Source organism: Pinus tabuliformis, chromosome 4_1 (genome assembly GCF_031772625.1).
Source record: "Pinus tabuliformis cultivar Carrire ecotype Pingquan chromosome 4_1, CPIR1, whole genome shotgun sequence".
Classification (NCBI taxonomy): domain Eukaryota; kingdom Viridiplantae; phylum Streptophyta; class Pinopsida; order Pinales; family Pinaceae; genus Pinus; species Pinus tabuliformis.
In genome coordinates, this window is record NC_142303.1 from 589,824,041 (window position 1) to 589,851,470 (window position 27,430).

A 27,430-nucleotide genomic window follows, 5' to 3' on the forward strand; every position below is an offset into this window, starting at 1 on the left:
GGGCACTTGAATTTCAGAACTTCGGAGGAACCTACAGTTTTCAGGGTATGCGACGGAGGAATCTGTCTCCCAGGGTTTACCCAACGAGGCGAGGTATCCCTAGTATTTGCGTGTTCCTGAACTTCGGAGGAACCTACAGTTTTCAGGGTATGCGACGGAGGAATCTGTCTCCCAGGGTTTACCCAACAAGGCGAGGTATCCACAATTGATGTTCCAGACAAAATCGGGAGTCATCGAGCAATTCTAAACAGGCCGAGCCCTCACACTAAAGTAGACGAAAGGTTTGAACTATAATCGAAGACAGCCCAAGCCAAGTAAAAATAGAACCAATACCTTGTGGTAGTCGAGACTACGGAGCTAGAACTCAACGTGCTTTCGAAAGACTAAGAAAGAACAACACCGTAGATCTGAAGTCAGCGAGACCTGCGGCAGAGGAGAGGCTTAATATTGAATTTGATCAGATCTTACTTGAGTACTACAATTGTCATTTCTATGTTAGACATGAATTCCCCTAACTCTTGAAGTTGATCCCTCATCTCGAAGATCTTCATGAAGCAGGGAGCTATTCCTTCCTTGATAGCTTCATCTTGTACAACTCATTTCGAAGAGATATCACTTCTCCAGTTGTGCTTACTGAGAATAGCTCTTACTAGATTATCATAGATTTATTTTGATGTTTCAAGTTTGGAGACATAAGGAATGAGAGAGTCTTTGATGGATTCTATTAGAATCCTTTAAGCTCTTGTCTCATCCTTATTGTACTTGGCTAAGGCTCGATTTTGTTCCTTAGAAAGAATAGTAACATTCCCTTTGATGTGTTCTAGGAGTTCATTCTCCTTGAGAAGTAAATCAATCCTCTTCTTTCATGCAAGAAAGTTATTGGTACCTACCAATTTATTGCTTTCCTTGCAAAAAGACATTGATGTATATTCAGAAGAGGACATATACTTACTTGATAGATTTTGAGATGTAGTAGACTTGCTTTCTCGTTGAAGACTTGATGGCTTGCCTTCCTTAGATCTTGATGTTCTTCAAGTTGCTTTCTCTAAGTGGGCTTGCTTGAGGATGGGATTTGCTTGATGAATTGTAGCTTGATGTAGGACCTTCTTTAATCTTCTCTTCTTGTAGGTGCCTTTGTGTAAGGCTCTTCTTCTTGCTTTGTAGTCTTCCTTGATGAATGATAGATGGTAGACCTTCTTGTCCTTTGATGTGATTGAGACTTCTTGGTTAGATGCTTCAACATTTGTAGACATCCTTCTTTGATGAGTGTTCTTGAGATGCCCTTTCCTTGATGTGTCACCTTAGCTCTGATACCATCTTGAAGAATCAAGGGCAATGATGTATATTAGGATTTTTCTTGACTTGATAACAATTTGTGAAGCACTTTTAAGTATCTTAGCTTGATATTCTTCTTATTATTATTGTGTGTGTTTCATCAAACTGCTACCAAAACATAAAGACAAGAACATAGATGTTGGCTCTTTGCTAGGGCCAAAACCTCTCTCTTAGAGAGGAAAACCCTCTGGTAAGTTTCTCTTCTTGAAGCTTCTTATCGATCAATTCCAAACCCTAGACCCTTGATTAGGATGTCCTCTAAGCACAAGTCATGTCATTCCTTTATTCTGCACTTTGTTCCCGGCACATAGATTTCCTCCTTTTGTCACTTTGCTCCCCAGCACTTCGTCCTCCTTCTCTGCCGCTTGTCTAGAGATAGACCTTCCTTGAGTGAGCCTTCTAGAAGAGATGTTCTTCTTCTATCCTTTACTCAAGTAGACTTCTTCTTTTGTTGACCAAACGAGATCCTTCTTGAGGTATGATTGTAATATTGTTCTGCTGCCCTAGTTTTTCCCACGTGTGGAGGGTACCATTCAAGAATTAGGGTCCTTTCACCTTCGCTAGAGAGAGAGACTTCCTTGCTTGACTTGGGAGCCTAGTAGGCCTAATATCTTACCCAAACAATGATGATTCTTGGAGTGTTCTCTAGCTACTATTATACTGCAGGTTTACCCTCCTTTTATTCACACGTGTGACTGTTTCTAGCCCTAGAAACAACCTTATATCTTCGCTTTACCTTTTCCCTTCTTTGCTGCACTCATTTTCCCTTCACTTCTTTTGTGCTTCTATCCTCGTTGATTTCAAAGATGCTTGTTGGATGTTCAAAGGGAGTGGACAACTACTATATATATAGGATTGTCCCTCCTTTAGGCTGACATGTTGCCTTTAAGCTGACTTGATTGTTTCTTCATTATTTCATTGTTTAGCTTCTTTTGGAGGACGTTGTTGCATGGAGAGGACTTGCACTTTGCTTGGAGGTATTCCTTTGACCTTATACAATTTGTATACATAGTGTAACATGCCTTCTAAGGATCTTACATAAATACATTGACCTTTTGACTTTCTAGAAGCACTTAAACATGTACTTGAACTACTTCAATGAGCATGAAACTCATTGACAAATAATCTAGAAATAAATTTTCTTTTCTTGAATAAATACAAATGTCAAAATTACATTTATGAAGACTGAACCTAGCTACACTTTCTTCAACAAGATCATCTTCTTACATGTATTTCCAAACTAAAGGCATCTAAGGAAATGTATAACAATATTGTTGGTGTGTTTGAAGTCCAAAATTGGAATCACGTCCTTAACTTGAAGAAACAACTCAAAGATATCAAATTGAATAAGGGAGAATCTATTTAGTCTTATTTTATAAGTATTACTAAACTCAAAGACCAACTTTATTTTTTTTTTTTTTGCTGGAAAGCCCCTGTCTGATAGGGAATTGGTACACATATCCCTTGATGGACTTCCTGCAACATGGGAAGTATTCATTACTACTATTAGCAATAGCAATGTTCTGCCAAATTTTGATGAATTGATTAGAAGATGCAAGCAGGAAGAATCAAGGATTATTACAAGGACCAAAATTCAGAGACATGAAGAAGGAGAACCATCTGCCTTCACTACACAAGCAAAGAAGAAGAAAGGAAAGAGAAAATATTCGAAGCCAAAGTCCAAACTTAAGTTTTTCAAGAAGAGCGTTAGGAATGTTGAATGCTTTAACTGTCACAAGCATGGACACTATGCTCGAGATTGTCCAGAAAGAATATACTCTTATAATAAAAGGAGTAGCAACAACTACAATAATCAGTCTCCTGATTGAAAAAGGAGGAGTTATGGAGTTAGAAGATATGAAGGAAGAAGCAATGCTCACAATGATCGTGATCAAGAGCCTCGTCCTCAAAAGAGATATAGAAATACAAGGTATGGAAATAATGTTGTTGCTTCTCAATTTGAGTACTTTCTGATTTCATCTTTGTTTAGTGCTTCTCCTCCAGATTCTTTAAACAACTAGCTAGTGGATAGTGGTGCCTCTAGGCACTTCTTTGTTTATAAAGAAGTCCTCTCTAATTTGGTTGAGAGGGAGACTGGTTCAAACATTATCCTTGGAGATAACACTAAAATCCCTGTAAAAGTGCTTGGTTCAGTTTCTTTTCAATTGGATCTTGGAGAAACTATTCAACTTCAAGATTTTTTATATGTGCCTGGTCTAAGAAAATCTGATATCTATATCTGCTCTAGAAAATAAACAAATGAAGGTCGCTTTTATAAAAGGAAAGGTGATAACCTGGCCAGAGAAAACAAACATGAAAAATGATTTTAATCTTGGATCAAGATTCAAAGGGCTTACAAGGTCAATGGGAGACCTATTAAAGCTATGGCTCAAGAGTGCAATTTCAATCAGATCAAGTTATGGCACTGCAGATTTGCTCATCTTCATTATAAGACACTACCCAAAGTAAAGAAGATGGTTTCTGAAATGCCAAAAATCCAATCAAAACATGATGGTGTTTTTACTTGTTGTGAAAGTGGAAAGAAAACGAGAGGGTCTTTCCCCTCTAGCAGTACCAAAACTCATGAAATCCTGCAGCTAATTAATTCAGTTTTGTGTGGACCTATGCCAATCACATCCATAGGTGGATATTTGTATTATATCACTTTTGTGGATGATTTCTCTAGAAAAATGTGGATATACTTTCTAAAGCACAAAGATGAAGCCTTTTATATCTTTAAAAATTTCAAAGAATTGATTGAAAACCAAACTGGAAAGAAAATGAAAGTCTTCAATTCAGATAATAGAGAACTCATTTCAAATGAATTCATTGACTATTGCAAAGAAATTGTAACAAGAAAGAGACTATTGTACCATATAAGCCTGAACAGAATGGTGTGGCAGAAAGAAAGAATAGAACTATCATGGAGGTTGCTCGTGCCATGCTACATGATCAGAATGTGCCAAGGTTCCTATGGGGAGAAGCTGCCAACACTACTGTATATGTACAGAACAAGACTCCTCATCGAGCATTATATGACAAGACTCTTGAAGAAGTATTCACAGTCAAGAAGTTCGATGTTAGTCATTTAAGGATCTTTGGTTGTCCTGTTTATTTTCATGTACCAAAGGAAAAGAGGAACAAGCTTGAGGCTTTAGGTAAGAAAGGTATGTTTGTGGGTTATTGTGAAGATTCTAAAGCATTTAGAATTTATATACTTGGTCAAAGAACAATAGACTTCAGCAGATACGTAACATTTGATGAAGATGCAACTCTTGAAAAAGTAAGAATTAGTCCTCCTTCTATCTCTTCTAAAGAAACAAATGATGATGTGGATCCCTCTACTCATGAACCTAATCATGAGGACTTAGATGAAGCTGTTGAGGCTATGGATCCATTAGATCGTCCTCCATATAGGACAAGGCCTCTATGGCTTCGTGATACTCTACAGAATGTTGAAAAACATACTACTCCTAGGGGCACTTTTAGAGAAAGCGAGAAGCCCAGTTGATATCAAAACTATGTTGTTGCAATGAGTTTTATTATACAGAGTGAACATCAATCATTTGAAGAAGCATTAAGGCACCAAGTACGGAAGGATGCCATGATAGAAGAATATGAATCCATTATGCAAATTGATGTATGGGAAGTTGTTCCTAGACCTTAGGGAAAGGCAGTTGTAACTCCAAAGTGGTTGTTCAAAATAAAACATGGCCTGGATGGCAGTATTAAAATATAAAGAAAGATTTGTGGCTCGAGGATTCTCTCAGAAAGAGGGAATTTCTTATGAAGAGTCAAGACATCTTTGCTCCTTTTGCTTGATGTACCACCATTTGCTCTATTATTACTTTAGCTGCTAGTCAAGGGTAGAGTCTCCATCAGATGGATGTCAAGACAACTTTTCTTCATGGTGATCTTCAAGAGGAAGTATATGTTGAACAACCTCAAGGCTTTGAGGTACATGGCAGAAGAACCCATGTATTCAGATTGAAGAAAGCACTCTATGGCCTAAAACAAGCCCCCGGGGCTTGCTATTCTTGCATTGATAGCTACTTAGTAAAATTGGGATTCACAAGGAGCAGAGTTGATCCAAAGCTCTACTTAATAAGGTATGCCTTTGATCTTGGTATTATATGTTGACGATCTGTTTTTGATAGGTAATGAACCTCAGATGATTCAATGTAAGAGGGAGCTTGCCTCTGAATTTGAAATGAAGTACCTTGGGATGATGCACTTCTTTTTGGGCCTGCAGTTCTGGCACTTGGCGACATTATTCTCTCCCAAGGGAAGTATGTTCTAAAGTTATTGGAAATGTTTGGAATGGTAGAGTGCAAATTCATGAACACTCCCACAGAGATGAACTTCAAGAAATTTGTGGTAATGAAGTTGGACCTGATTTATTCGATTTGTTTGAGTATGCTCAATTGATTGGAGCATTGATGTTCCTACTGAACAATCGTTCTGATATTTGCTATGATGTAAACACCTTGAGTCAATTCATGACCAAGCCTTTACATAATCATTGGGTTACTGTAAAACACGTGATAAATATCTACATGGGACAGTTAACTTTGGTCTTCGATATACTGTTGGAAATATAAAGTTGCATGGTTATACGGATGTTGTCTAGGCAGGCAATATTATTGACAGAAAAAGCACTTCAGGATGTTGTTTCAGTTTGGGATCCGCCATGATCTCTTAGATGAGCAAGAAATAGAAATCAGTTGTTGTCAGTTATGTTGAAGTTGAGTATATTTCTGCTAGCTTAGCTACTTGTGAAGTTGTGTTAAAATTGGCAACTAGGGCCAAACTCCATGTGGGTCATCTTATTAATGGCAATTGATATTTTTCTTGGATCCCTCTCATCGAGAGGTATAGGATTGATCTAAAGATCATCCGATTCCAATAATTATTCGTGGAGATATGAATTTATTTGTGTTATGGGACATTTCGTCAAGGTCGGCCAACAACCAAATAAACCCCACATATGCTCAATGTTTTAGTATAAATAGAGGTGCCTTGAAAGTCATTTGGACACACACTTGGGATCTCTTTCTCTCTACTTGTCTTTGGGTTTTAACGGGAGGAGAGATCCTAAGGGATTACGCTGCCCTAATGGAGAAGCCCTAAATCAACCTCTATGCAGTCCTAGTATTCAAGAAGGGTTCTATATGATGTCTTAATGGAGATAAAAAGCACTAGCTGCAGTCCAATCTAGGAGCTCAAGTTTTTTTCCAAGCATGCCCTAATCAGTTGTCAAGGAAGGGCTAATTCTGCCCTATACTCAGTCCTAATGGGATGTTCAATACTGCCCTAGCCGCAGTCCTAAAGAGGGTGGTTTAAGCCGCAATCCAAGAGAGGAGAAACCTACCCTCTACATTGCCCTAACCTGCTCCTATACATAGCCCTAGCCTGCCCTAACTCATTGTCTAAAAGAATTCCCTAACAGCAGTTTACAAAGCCTACTTAGCCGCAGTATAAGGGAGTTGTTTAGAGGATCATCTATATGCAACAAGGTAAGACCTTAACACTGTTTTTGAAGGGCTTAAGACAATCCTTAGACACAACAACCAGGAGACTTAGCCACAGTCTATACATAGCCAAATGTAGTCCAAAGATGATGATTGGATGCCCTAGCTGCAACAAGAAGAGACAACAAGGTAATCTCACTTCAAGACAACATGGAGAACTTAGTTCAGAGGACAAGTTGTGGAAGTGTGGATTAGTTTGAGGGTTGTTTGAGGGTGCAAACAGGTCCTAAATAGGGTTGTCTCAAGGATCAAGGAGCTGTGTGTAAGGCTGTTAAGACCAAGCCCAAATCAAGATAGTTTGGACTGCAAGCAAGGGGTTTTGAAGTGAGCTGTAGATGACAGCGACACTGTGATAGGCAGCTGGCCTTATCACCTCAAACAAGAGACAATGTGGATAGGCTTGGGGAAGATCTGTGCACAATATGTATAGTAGCATAATGATGTGATAGGTGGTAGCATGATGAAGGCATATGGTGCTATATGGTGCAACCTTGGGACAACAATGAAGCTTGATGGAGCAAGCAAATGGGACAACAGTATAGCAACCATGGAATGGCAATATCACTAACAGTGGGACAACAGTATGGTACATGGGACAACAATAGTAGCATGAGGTCCAACGATGTGATGGTGAGTGCAGCACGGTGAGGTGCAGCATGATGACAAGATGTAACACAATGATAGGTGAAGGAGTCACCTTGGAGAATCAGTTGAAGCAACATGTCTTCAACTGATCTCATGTAGAGATGATCTATTCTATTATCTAGAAAGTCTAAGTGTTGACTTCTATTGTAAATGTACTATCTCTCCCACTCTCTCTCTGTTGAACTATTGAAGACATATAAGAAGAATTGATCAAGGGTTTCCCCACATTGGGGTTTTTCCCCGGCTAGCGCCACATCTTGTGTCCTCTTTTCTTGGCTTGTCTTCTGCGATTTATGTTTATGTTCTATCTGTAGTTTACTTTAATTTTGATGTGATTGCTAATCTGGAAAAGATATTGAGCTAATTGTGAAAATTGAAATAAATTGCTCTAAGCATAGAACATACCTAAAATTAACATGGTATTGGAGCTGAGGTGAAGACAATGCCCAAGCAAGAGTGAAAGCGCAATCACTGAAGACCATTGGGAAAGGACAAAAGGATCAATGGATTCCTCATCCCTCTTCAAATTCACCAATGGTGAAGTCTAAGCAGAGAATATTATCATAATGGCGCAACGGAAGTTTCTGATGGCCTACCTAAAGATCACTTCAATGGGAGGTCTGGATCTAAGGGTGGAAGGAAAGGCATATGCCTTGGTTGTAATAAGTTCGGCCATTATGCAAAGGCATGTCCAAGGTAGGGACACATCACTTGATGATGATAATAATCGTTCCAGGGACATATTAAATGATCAGAGGAATGAAAGATAATGTAGGTCATCAAGGAAACGGCTGACTCTTCAAAGAAAGCAAGGAACTCCAGGTATGAAGAATCAAATTTTGTTTCTGATAAGATAAAGAAGAATTATCTTGTATTGGCCCTCTCCTTCAGATTCTTTTGGAATCTGGCTTATTGATTGTAGTGCTTCAAGGCACTGCATCGGATAGAAGGGTGCTCTCTCTAATTTGGTAGAGATGGAAACAATCGTGGGATTATACTTGGAGCCGATGCCACCTATCCTGGAAAGGGTGTAGGGAATGTTACCCCTCAATTGAATGAGGGTAACTCAATTCACTTACATAATCTCTTTTATGTACCTGATCACAAGAATAACCTGGTGTCCATTTTGGCAATGGAAGTCAAAGTTTACAGGGTGGCATTCATCGATGGAAAGGTACGTGTTTAAAAGTAAAATTTTCTAAGATGATTTTGAGTTCAGGGTTAGCAATTTGTATCAAGTTTCAAGATGGTCCATTGGGGACCATATCAGTTGACACACCTCATCTATAGCACTGGATGTCTACTTATGGGGCCCTACCCGATGTGAGTTAGATGGTGACTCAGATCCCTGAATTCAAGAAGAGCATGAAGGTACATGTCTAAGATGTACCGAAGGAAAATCTTACAAGGGGACCATTCCCCTAATGTAGCAGGTTCACAGGTTTGGAACAACCCGAGGAGTTTGAGATTCCTGATCGAGAATCTCATGTATACAGGTGGAAGAAAGCCCTCTATGGTTTGAAGCAAAACACCCCGGGCATAGTATGAGAGGATTGATAGTTGTCTGATGAGGCTAAGATTCGCTAGGAGTGAAATCGATTCAAACCATTGCTCAAAGGTTGTGGATGATAGACCTCTCATACTGGCACCTTCTATGGACGACCTATTTCTGACACATTCAGGCCCTCTCATTTGCAAAAGTAAGAGGGAGTTGGATTCCAGATGTGAAATGGTAAACTACAAGCTCGTGACTACCTCGAGGATCTTAACTTTTAGAAGTTATATGGTGATGATGCCGAACCAGATTTGGGAAATGCCTCTGAGTTTCATAAACTCATTTGCATTGATGTTCTTGGTGAACTTCCGTTTGGATATATGTTTTGCAGTTAGCATGGTGAGCTCATATTTGGTTGAGCCTCACTAGATTGGTGCCAAGAATATTCTGAGATATCTTCAGGGCATAATCTATCATGGATTGAGATACACTATCGGAAATATGAAGTTGCATGATTTCGAATGTTGACTGGGAAGGCAGTGTGCAGGATCACTAGAGCACTTCTCAGTGTTGGTTCTCTTTGGATTCTGCTTCGATATCATGGATGAGCAGGAAGCATAAGTCGGTTGCTATAAGCACCGTCGAGACTGAATTCATAGCTATGAGTATGATCTCATGTGAAGCTGTCTGGTTGTTGAAGCTCTTCAGTGAGCTATTACCACTGCGATTCTCTGCGACAACCAAGGGGGGGATTTGATTGTTGAGGAATCATGTATTCGATGATTGCTCCAACAGATAGACATCAGATACTACGTTATCTGGGATATGGTAAGTCGGTGAGCGAGGAGGCTCCATCGCATTGAGACTGATGTACAGGTCACAAAAATTTTGTCAAAGCCTCGGGGAAAGGTAAAATTTGTGACTTTCATGAATGACTTGGAGTCATTGAGAGACCTTCGCATAAGGGTCATGAATGTTGCATGCATTGAGCTCTGGGGGACTTGGGGTACTTACTGGAGCAACACACGACCATAGGGTGACTCACCCTCCCCTAATGGTGCACTGTGTATAGGGTGAATAACTCAGCCTTCCCCTGTGATACCCCGAGGCGACTTTGGGACAGGATGATTCATTTTGCTGTGAGCCAGGATGATTTGTTCTCCTGTGGGATAGGATGATTAGTTCTCATATTGAGGCATCCTACCCATGCAGTCTAGGACTCATGGGAAGTCCCTCTCATCTGATCAATAAGTAGGGAAATGGGGTTAGGGACCATAGCAGTACTATCAATGGACACATCATTGTATCTACCATACTCCCTATGCTAGGATGACCTCTAATTGATCTGGGATCAGTATGAGTGGTTTGAGACACTCTCTTGTGATATTGATCTGGGATCAATAAAATTGACTTCGGGTCAGTAAGAGTGATATGACACACTCTCTTCAGATGAAACTGACTTCAGGTTAGTAGAGAATGGTATGAGACATTCTCGATCAATTCTTCTTCTTCATGGTTCAATAGAGCAGTGTAGGGCACTGATGGAAAAGATAGTACAGTCAGACATATGGATCCGCAGATGGAGTTCTCCCTAGTTGAGAGGGAGTGTTAAAGTTGGAAACTAGGGCCAAACTCCATGTGGGTCATCTTATTACTGGTAGTTGATATTTTTCTTGGAGCCCTCTCATCGAGAGGTGTAGGATTGATCTAAATATCATCCGATTCCGATAAGTATTCACGGAGATATGAATTTATTTGTGTTATGGGACAATTCGTCAAGGTCGGCCAGCAACCAAATAAACCCCACATGTGCTCAACATTTTAGTATAAATAGAGGTGCCTTGAAAGTGATTTGGACACACACTTGGGATCTCTTCCTCTCTACTTGTCTTTGGGTTTTAGTGGGAGGAGAGATCCTAAGGGATTAGGCTGCCCTAATGGAGAAACCTTGAATCATGCTCTACACAGTCCTAGGACGAGACACCTCTACGCATTCAAGAAAGGTTCTATATGTTGTCTTAATGGAGATAAAATTCCCTAGCCGTAGTCCAATCTAGGAGCTCAAGTTTTTGTCCAAGCATGCCCTAATTAGTTTTCAAGGAAGGGCTAATGTTTCCCTATACTTAGTCCTAATGGAAGGTTCTATACTGCCCTAGCTGTAGTCCTAAAGAGGGTGGTTTAAGTCGCAGTCGAAGAGAGGAGAAACTTGCCCTATACGCTACCCTAACCTGCTCCTATATGCAGCCTTAGCCTGCCCTAATTCATTGTCTAAAAGAATGCCCTAACAACAGTGTACAAAGGCTACTTAGCCGCAGCAAGAAGGGAGCTGTTTAGAGGATCATATATATGCAGCAAGGTAAGACCTTAACACTGTTTTTGAAGGCCTTAGGACAACCCATAGACGCAACAACCAGGAGACTTAGCCACAGTCTATGCATAGCCAAACACAATCCAAAGATGATGATTGGATGCCCTAGTCGCAGCAAGAAGAGACAACAAGGTAATGTCACTTCAGGACAGCATGGAGAGATTAATTCAGAGGACACGTTGCTGTGGAAGTGTGAATTAGTTTGAGGGCTATTTGAGGGTGCAAACAGGTCTTGAACAGGGTTGTCTCAAGGATCAAGGAGTTGTGTGTAAGGCTGTTAAGACCAAGCCTAAATCAAGATAGTTTGGACTGTAATCAAGGGGTTTTGAAGTGATCTGTAGATGACAACGATACTATGATAGGCAGCAGGCCTTATCACCTCAAACAAGAGATAATGTGGATAGGCTTGGGGTAGATCTATGCATGGTATGTATAGTAGCATAATGATGTGATAGGTGGCAGCATGATGAAGGCATATGGTGTTGTATGGTGCAGCCTTGGGACAACAATGAAGCTTGATGGAGCAAGCAAACGGGACAGCAGTATGGCAAGCATGGAATGGCAATATCACTAATGATGGGATAGCAGTATGGTACATGGGACAATAGTGGCAGCATGAGGTCCAACAATGTGATGATGAGTGCAGCATGGTGCAACACGGTGAGGTGCAACATGGTCACGATATGCAGCACAATGATAGGTGAAGGAGTGACCTTGGAGAATCAGTTGAAGCAACATGTTTTCAACTGATCTCATGTAGAGATGATCTATTCTCTTATCTAGAAATTCTAAGTGTTGACTTCTATTGTAAATGTACTATCTCTCTCTCTATTGAACTATTGAAGACCTATAAGAAGAATTGATCAAGGGTTTCCCCACATTGGGGTTTGTCCTTGGCTAACCCCACATCTTGTGTCCTCTTGTCTTGGCTTGTCTTCTACGATTTATGTTTATGTTCTATTTGCAGTTTACTTTAATGCTGATGTGATTGCTAATCTAGAAAATATATTGAGTTAATTGTGAAAATTGAAATAAATTGCTCTAAGCATAGAACATACCTAAAATTAACAAGTTTTCTAGTTAAGAAAACTATATGGATAGTTATTTGAGCAAGTCCTAGATACTACAGTGATATTTCGTGATAATATGAGTGGGATCTGATTATCTGAGAACCCCATATTTCATGAAAGATCCAAGCACATTGAAATCAGATATCATTTCATTCGAGACATAGTACAGAGAGGAGCAGTGAGACTCCGCCATATTCAAACTTATGAGCAGATTGTTGATATACTTACCAAAGCATTGTCGAAGAAGAAATTTCTAGTCTTCAAAGATATGCTTGGATTAAGGGATGTTACCCTTCTAGGTTCGGGACCCAGCTAATCAAGAACACTAAGATGTGTGCTCTTCCGCCTTGGTTGAGCTCCCAGGTATGAGTAATTGAGTTAGTGAGCTCATGGGGATGAGGGACCTCCAATTAGGTGTATGCCCAAGTCATGCATCTTGTTTCCCACCCATTTGGCCAATGGGTGTTGGTTACTTGAGATCAGATTGTGATCCTTACCAGTCATGGTAAGTAGTATCTCGCTCAAGTTCGAAGATTTTGGTGTTCTTGAATTATTATAGATTCTTAACCTATGTGCTGAGCTATTATGGATTCTTAGCCTCATTGGATGAGGAGTGGTTTCTCAGTCTTCATGACTAAGTGATATTCATTCTAGGTGGTAGCATGAGTCTCCTCGGTGGTATTTATTCCAAGTTTTAGCATGTGGCTCCCTGATGCCGAGTGGAAGCATCTAACTCATTGATGATATTTGGGTTAGGTTGGAACTTGAGACTCCCCAGTAATGGTTTCTTAGCCTTTATTTGGTTGAGCTTGGATTTAGGGTGGAAGCTGAGGCTCCCCTGCCATGAGTATCCTTCTTTAAATTCGAGAATGTTCAGCATGAGCCATGATGATTTGACAAGTACGACAGTTTTGACACTATTGATGGAAATTCCCGACTAGTTGAGAGAGAGTGTTGAATTTTTCTGCAACTAAGGGAGAAATTCCCCTAGAAAAAGACTCTATGAGTTAACCCCTTTCACCCTTGAAGCAAATTATTTTTATAAGTGCAAAAGTTATTTCAAAATTGTTTTATAAAGTTATTTTGACATATGCAAAATAAAATCATTTAGGTGATCTAATTCGACATGTGCACAAATGGATCACTCTAGGAGCTTCCAAAAACTTAATTCGAGTTAGGGATTTTGTCTCAAAGATTCCTATATATTGAAGATAAGCCTTCATTTGCAAGACATTGAGTTGTCTCTCTCTTGCATTGGTGATCTAGCTCTTGCATTGGTGATTAAGCCCTCGCATCAATAATTTATCTCTCTTATTGTTAGCAGATTTATTGTAGATTTGCAGATCTTATTAGCAGTGACATATCTCTCATCATCATTGGATGATCTAATTATTGGTGCAAAATCTCTTATCATCATTGGCAAATCTGATTATTAGTGGTATATCCCTTATTATTATTGGCCGATCTTTGATTATCAGTGGCAGATCTCTTATCATCACTAGTGATCTTTTTCGCTTCGGTGATAAAGCCCTTGCATCAGTATTTTATCTCTCTCACTAATAGCAAATTTATTGGAAGCGTGTTATTTCGTTTCATCATTGGCATATCTAGTGGAGATTGCTCTCTTGCATTTTTGGAGATTTCTTTATTGCATTATTGTTTGACAAATTTTGTAATAATTAGGGAAATTTTAAGGTCTAAAATGGGCCTCCTAAGAAAAATGTACAACCAAAATAAACTTTATAAGAACCAATAGGATTCAAGATGATAATGTCAACCATGGGGGATGATTCACCATTTTTGGAGTAAAAAAGTAAAAAGATTAAAAAATAATAAAATAATAAAACTACTTTTTCAACTTATCTCCCTAAGGTTTTACTCAAATTTTGAGCGGGAGTACTCGTTGGATGTAGAATTTGATTCCTCATCCAAGGAGTACCCATGTTGCATACTTCCGATGGACCCTGCAAGTAAAACCTTAGGGAGATAAGTTGAAAATACGAGTTGAAAAATAGTTTTTTCTTTTTTCCCTCTAAAATTTGATGATGTAATCTAATCTTATTTTATTATTTCCAATATTATTTTATAATTGCTTTAGGAGGTCCATTTAAGACCTCAAAATTCCCCTAATGATTGGCTAGATCTCTATCTTGTATTATCATTGGTGGTAGATCTCCCTTGTATCAATTTTTTCATATCTCATATTACAAGTCTCATCCTCTCACACCTGGAGGATATTTACTTATTATTTGCGGCCAGATCATATTATTGTGAAGGCGTATTATCTTAGATTTCTAGCACGGATCTAGAGACTTGTCTATCTCATTCTTGAAAGCTAATCTTCTTCTCGCACTTGTAATATTTGTTGAAGGATTGAAGGATTTGTTATTCTACATTTGTGATTAGATCTCACACTTTAGAAGATCTATCCTAAAGGGGTAATGTTGTTGTCATTGAGAAAAGGGTTCTGTACTATGCTTATGTATCTCTGTTGAACATTTGATGAAGATCTAGTAGAAGAATATTCTTAAAGGGTTTTTCCCCACATTGGGGTTTTTCCCTGGTCTTGGAGCAAATCTGTGGTCTTACTGTTCATTGAATGTCTTCTATATGGTTATTGGTCACTATTTTCCCTTAAAGGTTGAAGATATAATATAATTAATTTCAAAATTACAAAATTTAACATTCACGAGGAACATCAATGCCCTAATCAACTATCAATACTCAAAGGGATTTGCTAAGTTAGGTCCAATAACATCTCCACATAATTTCTTGAAGTTCATCTCCATTGGTGTGGCCAAGGACTTGCATTCTACCATTCCAAATCTTTCCAACAATTTCACAACATATTTTCCTTAAGAAAGGAAAATCTCTTTGGGATTTTTCCACACTTCTAATCCCAAGAAGTAATGAATCAAACCAAGATCTTTCATTTCGAACTCAGAGGTCAACTCCCTCTTACACTCTAGCATCAAAGGCTCACTACATATCAAGAATAAATCATCAACATATAAAACCAAAATGAGAGGCATACCTTGGACGACTTTGAAGTAGAGGTTTAGGTTAGCATTGCTTGTCATGAATCCAAGCTTCACTAGGTAACTATCAATACGGGCATACCAGGCTCTAAGGGCTTGATTCAAACCATAAAGTGCCTTATTCAACCTGCAAACATGATTCTTCCCATCATGTGCTTCAAATCCCAGAGGTTTCTCAACGAATACTTCTTCCTGTAGTATGCCATGAAGAAACGCAGTCTTCACATCCATCTGGTGAAGGGTCCATCCTTGACTAGAAACAAGGGAAACAATAGATCTAATAGTGGTATAGCAGGAAATTGGTGCAAATATACAATCATAATCTTCTACCTCCTTCTGGGAGAAACCTCTAACCACAAACCTTGCTTTATATTTCTCAATACTTCCATTAGCTCCATGCTTGATCTTGTATAGCCATTTTGAAGTTACAACAAACTTTCCTTTGGGTCTCGGAACAACATCCCACACATCATTCTTCATAATGGATTCATATTCTTCGGCTATGGCATCCTTCCAAACTTACTCTTTCACTGCTTCTTCAAAAGTGGGAGGCTCAGCCTGAATGATGGAGCTCATAGCTACAACATACCCCTGGTATCGACATGGTTTCTTGCTTTCTCTAAAGGTTCTTCTGGTAGTGGCATCTCTTTCGGCACCCTGTAAAGTATCACAAAGCCAAAGTGGTCTCTTCCTAGCAGGGGGGTCACATGGAGGAGGATCCAAGGGGTCCATAGGCTCCATGGGATCATCAACGATATTTTTCTTTGGCTCGAGCACAGAAGGGTCATCTAGAAGGTCCACATCATCATCCTCGTTCTCAATAGGAGGAGGAGGAATATCCCTTTCTTTTCCAAGGGCGACATCTTCATTGAAAGTCACATCCCTGCTAAACTCAACATTCCTTTGACCAGGCACGTATATTCTAAAAGTTTTAGAATTATCACAATACTCAACAAATATACCTTTCTTTACAGTGGCTTCCAACTTATTCCTCTTGTCCTTTGGCACATGAAAGTACACAGAGCAACTAAATATCCTCAAATGTCCAAAATCAGGTTCATTCCTGTGTACACTTCTTTGAGAGTATTTTCACCCAAGGCTTGATGAGGGGTCTTGTTTTGAACATAGACCATTGTATTAGTGGCTTCTCCCCAAAGAAACTTTGGCAGCTTTTGATCATGTAGCATAGCTCGGGCAATTTCCATGATGGACCTATTCTTTCTTTCAGCCACACCATTATGCTTAGGATTATAAGGTACAATAGTCTCTTTCTTGATTACAGCCTTTGCAAAAATCAACAAACTCATTTGAAGTATATTCTCCACCATTGTTCGACCTGAAAATTTTGATTCTCTTCCCTGTTTGACTCTTTATCAGTGCCTTGAAGTCTTTGAACATGTCAAACACTTCATCCTTGTGTTTCAAATAGAATATCTACTTTTTTTCGGAGAAGTCATGAATAAAGATTATATAGTAGAGGTATCCACCAAGGGAGTGCACAAGCATGGGTCCACATAGGTCAAAATGAATTTGTTGAAGAATATCATTGGTCTTGTTTATGCTAGAGGGGAATGGTCCCATTGACTTATTTCCACTTGCACACATCGGGCATACACCATCATGACTATTTTGGACATCAAGCATCCCAGAAACCATCTTTCTTACTTTAACTAGGGCTCATAGTGTAGATGAGCTAACCTCTGATGCCATAACTCACTTCGATGATTATTGTCATGTACTAGAGCTTGTAATGGTCTTCCATTGACTCTATAGAGTCCTTCAATTCTAGATCCCAGGGTAAAATCATCCCTCATGCGAGATTCCATTGACCAAGGGAGGACTTTTCCTCTTATAAAGGCAACCCTCATTCCTTTGTTTTCCAAAGCAGATATAGATACCAAGTTCTTTTTTAATCCCGGAACATACATAACATCACGAAGAAGAACGATTTCCCCATGATCCAAATGAAATTTGACAGAACCAAAACCATCCATTAGATATGTAGATTTGTCCCTGTTGTCACCCAAAGTGTACACCAAGAGCCACAATGCTCAGGACAAAGGTTGTTACTGTAAACTTTGTCCACACTGTTCTAGCTATCTCTTAGGCAAGCTAAGGGGGGTAGTCCCTGATGAGCCCAAATTTTTGGTACAATTTGGGCTCATTTGGCCTACTTACCTTGCTCAGCCATTCATCTTTTATCACTTATGCATTCATTTCTTAGTATATTTGTGTTATTTGTAGGAAGAAGGGCAGGCATTATATCTATGTGGCTTATACATGATGATTTCAGGTTTTTGGCATTAAAGAGAGCAAAAGACCACGCAAATGGAGACAAGGAGACAGCAAAGGTGACATTGCGGGTTCATAGGGAGGTTTTTCACAGTCTTGATGACCTTCCTCGTGATTTTCACCTTAACTCCGAGCTCCAACAACTCTCCCCACCGAGCTTAAAGGCAGCGAACACGTTTTACAGGATCAGCAGTTTACAATAGTTTGACTTTCAGTTGGATAGCCAAGCTCCACGAATGGAGGAAGCCAGCTTGATCTTCATTGTGTATAAATATGAAGGCCGTAGCCTTTGTTAGGAGCTTTTTGAACTTTTGAACTGATATTGTAATTTCTGAGCACAGTCGGTGTTTGTTTTTGTAAGCCAGTTTTGGCATGACATTAGACTCTTGATTATGAATAAAGGCAAGCAGATTTGGATCTAATTCTGAGCTTTTAAGGGAGCTATAGCTCTCAGGTTAGGGCCCAACCTGAGAGCAATAGACCTCCTCTCCTTGTAGTGTTATTTTCCTTTCTTTCCAGCACTTTGTTTCTTTGTTTTGATATGCATTTGAAGAACACAGTCTGCTGATTTGATTTCTTTAATGAGATTGAGTAGGATTAGCTTATGGTTAAATCACTTTCAGTTGCTTAGATTAGAATAGGAGGATTGTAATTCACTGGAGCTCCAAGAAAAGGTTGTTAGTACTTCACTGCCATCTCTATTTAGAGATTGGGGTGCAGTCTATACCAACCACACAAAAAAACGCAGTCTTTTTCTACTTTTATGCAAGCTGCAACACAGTCGTTTTAATCGTGGATCCTTCCATGCATTTTTCTCTAGAGCCATACTTCTTCATTCTACCTCCATGCATGACTTTCCTTCACGATTTACATTGTTGTTCATTGGTTAAATAACACAGGTAGCACAGGTCAACGAATTCTCGTTTTTGGTGCGAGACATAAGCAATTTTTTTTATTTACACTGCTCAGTATCATTCCATTTCCTTCTTCTTCTTCTTAACCACGCCTAAATCCACCTACTCGACCGTTGTTCAGCTCGTTTACCTTCCAACTCTTCCATTGTCCACGTAGCTCCATTTTCTTGACCTTTCGTTGCTGCCATCCTTCTATCCACCAACCAACTCCGTGCACTCTCTCTCCATCTTATTTCTCTGCCCCTGAGCCACCACAAGCTCCATCTCCACCTTACCCATCCACCCATACCGCTCCATCACCTCACCATCACCCAAAACTCCAACCATAGCACATCCTGTAGAAGTTAGCAGATTTCTTGTAGGAATCCCTGAGTTTCCTGTAGAATCCCCTGCAGACATCCTGTAGAAGCCTGCAAACTTGGTTGCCGAGCACCTGAACGTTGTGGACTTCTGTGGACTGATGCTAGGGATCCTCTGGGACCTCTCCTATCCCTCCTGACCTTTCCCAAGCTTTCTCTCCCTTCGCACCACCTCTGCACAGCCAAACCCTAATAAGAAACAAAACCGTAGTCACTCCAACCACTTAAGCAAAAATACCAAAACAATGTTCTTTTGATGAAAGTAATTTGAGTTCATGCATTTCACATCATTAGAAGTAATGGCATCCTCTTTAGACATTTGCACTCTCACTATTGCATCATAAAGGTTAAACTAGTTAGATTAGGGTTTACTAGGGTTTCACGTTTTGTTTGGCTTTCCGTTCATTCTTGCAAAGTAGGTTAATTTCCTTTGAGATAGCCTTCGTCCATCATTTAGAAAGCTTCTTCTGAGAACATATAGAAGTTGGCTTGAGCCCTAGCGGACTTGTGCCAGCTGACCAAGTGACAGCTGCGACAAGAGCTAGTACTTGTGCATACAGCACCGTCGCTTCCAAGTTTGTTACGAACTACCGGGTTGATAAAATTAGAGATAGGAAGCTCCAGGAGTTGTAGCATTATTGCTACAATACTGGAGCCCACCATCTTTTTGGCGCCGTTGCCGGGGAAGCGTCAGAGTATTAGTAATTGTTGCTTTTCTTCTATTTTCTTACTCTTGCCTTCTGCTACGTAGTTTATTTCATTTCCATTCTGCAAAATTAGCATAGACATTTCCTGCTTTCATAGATTAGCATTTCCTGCTTTCATAGACTAGTGTTTCAATTCTGCAAGCGTAGACTAGCATTTCCATTCTTGCAATTTCATTTGAGCAAAGTAGATTAGTTCTTTCCTGCTTTCAGTTTAATTCAACATCTTTTTTAGTTAGTTGTAGATCAATCTGTTTCAGTTTTGCAGGTACCACAGAGAAAAAAACAAAAGCAATCAAAAAAGAAAGTCTTTTCCATTTCATGCCTCGTAGAAACTGGGATAAATCAGGCAAATTCCTACCCAACACCCCCACCACATCACTGAGTCACCCTTCTCTCTTCTTTGGTGATAGTGATCCAGAAGAACCTATAGGTGCACATCCCGAGATATACGAAGATCCTATAGTAGAAGAAGAGTTAGAGACCACTCCATCTGAAGCTATGGCTGACAATAGAAGAGAAGATGAGAGAATAGAAGGTGCCTTCCCCATCTGAGAGACCAATGGAGAGATGAAAATGAAGAACATTAGCCCCTCCGCCTTACCTCACTTCCATGGAATGACTACTGAAGATCCTGATACCTTCCTGTTTGAGTTTGCTGTCCTTTGTAGAACCTATGACTATACTGAAGATGAGCAAAAGCTGAAACTCTTCCCTTCAACTCTTAAGGATGCAACATTACGCTGGTTCATGGGCTTACCTGGGAATAGTATCACCACTTGGGCTCAGATGTAGCAAGCTTTCAATTCCAAGTACAGGGATTACTGTAGGTCCAAGGAAACCAAGGGAGAAATCTTTCGGATGACCATGGGAAATGATGAGTCCTTAGAGGATTATGAGGAGAGGTTCCAACTTAGCTATAAGCGGGCCAGATGTACACTTGACCCTGAATCCCTCAAGTTGGTCCTGCTCTGAGGAGTCCCTGAAGACCTCTTAGATACCCTTCACATGTTAGCTGGGGGGGACATTTACCAACTGCCTTATGAGGACATCAAGACTGTGTTTAGAAACCACTCTAGGGCAGCTCGGAAACGAGGTAGAGGAAACCTCTTCTCAACTAGTGTCCCTTTCTCCAAACATGAGCTTGCAAATCAATTAGAAGATCTCAAGAGTGAGGTGAGACAGACCATTGCCATGTATCTGGACACATTCAGGATCTAGCAGAAGAAAGAAGAAGCTGAGAGAGCCTTGGCTGTCTTCTGCCCTAGGTGCACAAGGAGACACCCTAAGAACGAATGCCCATTGCATTCGGTTGAAGTATGTTTCGTTTGTGAGGAGGAACATCCCACAAATCAGTGTCCAACCTTACCTGGGTTTAAAGCCATGTACCAAGGGGCAGAAGCTCCCACTGAACCTCTCTATTACCTCAATCAAAGGAGGCCACAAGGATCTAGACCTTATCAGTAGGGAGTGCAAGGGGCACCTCAAGCTTATTACAGCCCCAACCAATCGACTCCTATGCCTTCCTGGGGTCCCCCTGCTCATCTTTCCTGGTCCATGCCTCCTCCATGGTCTTATCCACCTCAGTACCCTACTCAACCTACTTCTCATTCATATCATTCACATGCCCAGCCACAGCCTCAGTGGAATGCACCTCAGTCGGGGTGGAGGCCCCAGTACAATACTCCTCCCACCATTTTGCCTCCACCACCAGTTCAACCTCAGCCATTACCTTCTGCTCCTCCAAGGCAACCTCAAATGCCTGCTCAACCAAACCCAAACCCCAACAATAGACAGGCCCAGCAGGTATACACTGGGGAAACCTCATGCCCTACCTATACTGTGGAGATCCAGGAGATCAATCTTCGATCTGGAAAGACTCTACCAGATCGCCAACCTCCTCCCCTAGAGGATGAGGAAGATAAACAGGAAAGTGAACCAAAGGCTATTCCACCCTTTCCTGAGAGACTAACAGCCACCACACAACCCAACCCAGAGGAGGATGAGCTTCTGGGTGAGCTCAAGCAGTTGTGTGTAAAAATACCACTTCTCCAAGCCATCAAGGATGTGCCAATATACAACAAACTGGTTAAGGAAAAGTGTTTCAAACACCCAGGCAGGCGGAAGAAAGATGCTTCAACCATCAATGTCATAGGACAACTGTCTGACCTTATGTTAGGACAAGTCATCTGCCAAAAGTACCTAGATCCTGGAAGTCCTGTAGTAGATGTCCACATCAATGGCACCATCATACCTCACACCTTGATTGATCTGGGGGCTGCCATTAATGTGATGACCAGGGATACCATGCTCAAACTCAATCTTCAGGGTTCCTTGAGGAAGACCTCGACAGTACTGCAATTAGCAGATCGCTCCACCTGACTCCTGAAGGGATTTTGGAGGATGTCTTGGTCTCTATCGACTCTTGGGAATATCGTGTAGATTTCTTGGTTCTGCAACCCAAGGAAAAGCTTACTGGATATCCTCTCATTTTGGGAAGGCCTTGGTTAGCCACTGCAGATGCTTACATAAGTTGCCGTGCAGGAAATATGACCATAAAAAATGGTCCTATGTCCAAACAGCTAATCCTATACCCTCCTGCCCAACCCTCCTTTGAGCATGACTTACCACTCTGGTTAGAGGAAGGAGAGGAAGACGAGGTGTACTCAGCACCTCTGTGCACCCTAGATACCACTAGAAGAGACCCCCAACCGAGGATGACTTGATCGAGACCTTGATCCAGAATCCACCTTCCAGTGCACTATCCTTAGAGAAATTGGTGGAGGATGCCCGAGCTAGCACCTTAGTGGATCTTTGTACAACCAACCCTGTCACTCCCAGAGTCAAGAGTGTGGAGTTCGGCCCTGAGAGAATGTTAAAGATCAGCTCCTCCCTATCTCCTTCCCAGGAAAAGGAGCTGTGTAGCCTGTTGGCCAGTCACCTAGATGCTTTTTCTTGGAGCTATAAGGAGATGAAAGGAGTCCATCCTTCGGTCTGTACCCATCACATATACATCAAAGAGGATTGTAAGCCGGTTAGGCAACCCCAGAGGAGAATGAATCCAACCCTTAAGGACATTGTCAAGGAAGAATTGCAAAAACTGTTGGATGCCGGATTCATCTACCCCATCTCAGATAGTGAATGGGTGTCCCCTCTGGTGTTGGTTCCCAAGAAAAATGGGAAATGGAGAATCTGTGTGGACTACTGAGAACTGAACAAATCTACCAAGAAAGACCATTTCCCTCTACCTTTCATAGATCAAGTGTTGGATGGACTGGCAGGAAAGAAGTTCTTCTCTTTCCTGGATGGGTTTAGCGGGTACAACCAAATCCAAATCAGCCCGGAAGACCAAGATAAGACCACCTTCACTTGTCCTTGGGGCACCTTTGCCTACCGAGTCCTTCCCTTTGGGCTATGCAATGCTCCTGCTACCTTCCAGAGAGCTGTCTTAAGCATCTTCTCGGAGCTGGTCCATGATGCAGCGGAAATCTATATGGATGACTTTACTCCTTATGGGGCCAACTTCCAGGAAGCATTGTCCAATCTGGGAAAAGTCCTAACCAAATGCATTGAGATGAACTTGTCCCTTAGTCCTGAAAAATGTGAATTCCTAATGACTAAAGGGATCGTGCTAGGCCATACCATTTCTTGCCAAGGGTTACAGGTGGATCCTAACAAAATTGCTCTCATCAAGAAGGTTCCACCTCCTCAAAAGGTAAGGGATGTTCGGAGTTTCTTGGGATTAGCAGGGTATTACCGGAGATTTATTAAAGACTTCAGCAAGCTAGCCTCACCATTGTTTGGCCTGTTGGCAGAAGATGTGGAGTTTAAATGGACTGACGATTGTCAGGGGCTTTAAATGAATTGAAGGACAAGTTGGTGTCAACCCCAATCCTGAGAGGTCCAAACTGGGCCCTACTTTTCCACATCCACACTGATGCCTCGAACAAAGCCATAGGTGCAGCTTTAGGACAAGTTGAGCAAAAACTTCCATATGCCATTTACTTTGTTAGCAAAAACTTGTCCAAAGCTGAGCTGAATTACACTGTAACCGAGAAAGAATTCTTGGTTGTGGTCCATGCACTGAACAAGTTCCGACATTCTATCACTGGCTATCAAACCTTTGTACATACAGACCATGCTGCAATTAGATATTTAATGAATAAACCATATGTGAATGCTCGTATTATTAGATGGTTACTTTTATTGCAGCATTTTGATTTGACCATTGTTGACAAACCAGGTAGAGAAAATGTTGTTGCTGACTTTTTATCTAGATTGGATTTTTCTGTAGATGAGGATGGAACAGTGGATGACCAGATGCCCGATGAACATCTGTTTGCTATTTCAGTACTCTCTCCATGGTTTGCTGATATAGCAAACTACCTTGTTTCAGAACAGTTCCCTCCGCACCTATCTTCAAAAGAGAAGAGCAAAATCATCAGAAAGAGTGCCTGATTTACTTGGATCGGGGGCAATCTGTTCAAGCTTGGCCCCGATCAGATCTTAAGGCGTTGTGTAAGGGAGCAGGAAGTCTTTGATATCCTCCTCACCTGTCATGATGGGCCTTGTGGAGGACATTTTGCAGCAAAGAGAACTGCCTTCAAAATCCTGCAGGCAGGCTACTATTGGCCCACACTTCATCAAGATGTCAGAAGATATCTCAGCCAGTGTGACCAATGCCAAAGAATGGGGAAACCGACCCAAAGGGATGAGATGCCTCTCCAACCTCAGGTGACTCTTGAGCCATTTGAGAAGTGGGGTATGGACTTTGTGGGCCCAATCAACCCTCCTTCGAGGCAAAGGTCTTACATCATTTTGTGCACTGACTACCTGACAAAGTGGGCAGAGACCAAAGCAATCAAAGCAGCAACAGAAGAAAAGGTGGCCGAGTTCCTAAGAGAAAAAATCTTCTATAAGTTTGGCTATCCAAGAGAGCTGGTCACCGATCAAGGGAGCCAGTTCACCTCCAACCTGGTTGAAGATCTACTAGCTCATCACAAGATCAAGAATAGGACTTCCACCCCCTATCAGCCTCAAGCAAATGGGCAGGTGGAAGTCACCAATAGAGCATTAGAAGGGATCTTGACTAAGGTGGTGAGCAGCAGTAGAAAGGACTGGGAAGATCGCCTGGTTGAAGCCACATGGGCTTACAACACCACTTGGAAGACCACCACCGGCTTCACACCTTATGAGCTGGTCTATGGGAAGAAAGCTTTACTGTCCATTGAGTTCGAATACAACACTTTGAGGATGGCAGCTCAGCTAGATCTAGATCTCAGCCATGCACAACAAGAAATGTTATTGCAGCTAAATGGCCTGGATGAGCACCGAATGCAGGCCCTCCTTCACTCAGAAGTGGTTCAGCTTCAGAGAAAGGTGTGGCATGACCAACATCTCCATGACAAGCAATTTCAGCCGGGAGATTGTGCCTCGTTGTATGACTCCAGATACAAAGATTTCAAGGGGAAGCTGAGAACTATATGGCTAGGGCCATATTCAGTGGAAAAATGTCATGACAATGGATATGTTCTTATTCGGACCATTGATGAGGAAGCCATCCCCATGCTTGTCAATGGGCATCGATTGAAGATCTACAGGAAGCCTCTCTCAAGACAAGAGTTCATCAAAACTATGGAGAAGGCAGTGTTGGTCATAGAGAAGGGTTCTGCCCCTACTTTGGGCATACCCTGAAGAATCTAAAAAAATAAATAAATAAATAAATAATAAAGATCCTTGGGTGAAAACCTTTCTGAGGCACCCAAGGCAGGTGGTAGGGGTGAAAACCTCATTGAGGCGCCCCTATTGTCTTTCAAAAAAAAAAAAAAAAAAAAGAGATTGGAAAAAGATCCTTGAGTGAAAACCTCTTTGAGGCGCTTAAGGCAGATGGCAAGGATGAAAACCTCAATGAGGCACCCCTGTTATCTTACAAAAAAAGAGAGAAAAAGAAAAAAAGAAAAAAGAGAAAAAAACAAACAAAAGAAAAAACAAGGTCAGCAGATTCATTATGTAGGATTGCATGCAGGTGTTCTATGGAGGAGAGGAAGCCTCTCAACTCAGAGCTCAGGATCCTTATCATGCTGTCAGGAGAACTCACCAACACCTCCTCCAAGAATAGTCATTTTCTCCAAGTTATGTGCAATTTTATTTCAGCTTGAGTCTTCTACAGGAAGACGCAGATTTTCTACAGGAAGATGCAGATTTTCTACAGGAAGGTGAGACTCTCTACAGGAAACTCCACCTTTCTACAGGAAGCTCTGTATTTCTATAGGAAACTTCCTGTAGAAGCTCAGAACGGGCCAGAATTCATTTCATGAGAAGATCTAACGGCTAAGGATCGGTTTGGATGCATGCAAGCCACTGTTGTCACCCTTGCACATTGCTGTTATCTTGTTCCACCATCCTTGTCGACATGCAACAAAGCTACCTGCACCAACAAAGCAGGTCGATGAGTTCTCAAGAAAAGGAAAATTTTAAATGAAAAAACGCTGGAGATCTCACACCATGTGCATCCCAGTCATCCAGAAGCTCCAGGAGCGTGATCGTGAGGCCAGATCCTTTGTCGTGCAGCATGCACCCAAGAAGGAAGAACTGTTACAAGGCATCCCGCGGGAATCCTGTAACAGTTAAGCCTGCTAGAGTGGATACCATTCACAGCGCAGGCCATATACAATGAAACGTGGGAGCATGCAAACAAAGCATCCAATCCATCGTCGGCAGCCTGTGAACATGGACCTCCGGGCCTGTGTAAGTTCGCCAGCAGCAGGTAAATCCACTCATCAGCGTCCAAAGAACCGAAACATCGTGTGCAGCCGCACATGTAAGTGTCTCGACCCTTCCTTCCATCAGATTGCATGAATGTTACTTTGATTGATTGCAAAGTGTAAAGGTGAATGGGTTGAGCAGCCGTATGGCCATTTGGCCGGCCACGTCGGCCAGTTAATGGCCTAGTTGGATGTGTGGGTGGCGGCCATGACAAAAAGAATGGGCAGCACGCACGTGAGAGCAATCCCGTCGAAAAAAACGAGTTTAACAGAAGAGGCGGCAGCAGATTTGCGGGAATTGATGCGGAAGCAAGTGAACGCACAGTTGAATGATGGGATGACGTCACCCAACGGTCCGGCGGGGACAGCTCACCCCCGCACCACGGATTCCGCCGAATTCAAAATCTAATCGACTAGATTGCACTCATGCATTTTGAACTCGAGCGGCTATCCTGATCTTTCTGCAGTTCGATATGCCGAGCCTTTGGCTATCAGAACGATTGTGAAGCACACCCAAGGCGCAGACCGACTGCAGTCATTCCCGAAAATCGCATGCTGCATTCTATAGGAACGCTGTCATCCTACAGGAACGCAGTTTCTACAGGAAAGCGGGTGCCTCACGTAAAAAGGTGGCAAATTAAAAAGGTAACCCTGAACTCTTCATGCAACTGGTTATTAAAGGTGGCAGAATTGTCGTCCACAGTCTGGTCATAGAAAAATGGTGAAATTGTTGTCTGTTGTGCCTATATTGTCATTCTACAGGATGTCAGGGTAATTAAACCGTGTTAAGTTCCTCAGGGATAAGTTTTGTGGATTATGTGCATGACATTCTACACTCTGTCTCAGTAAACCAAATTTCTTCCACAATCACCACCTTTGGTCAAGGAAGTTGTTTTATCATGCCGGGTGGGTTTA

The 27,430-nt window shown here is 41.4% G+C and overlaps 1 protein-coding gene across 6 annotated transcripts in view; it reads left to right on the top strand.

Moving 5' to 3' along the window:
- The window catches only part of LOC149177346 (uncharacterized), a 207,905-nt gene that overhangs the window by 129,230 nt on the left and 51,245 nt on the right, over window positions 1-27,430 (top strand). The window lies entirely within an intron of this gene.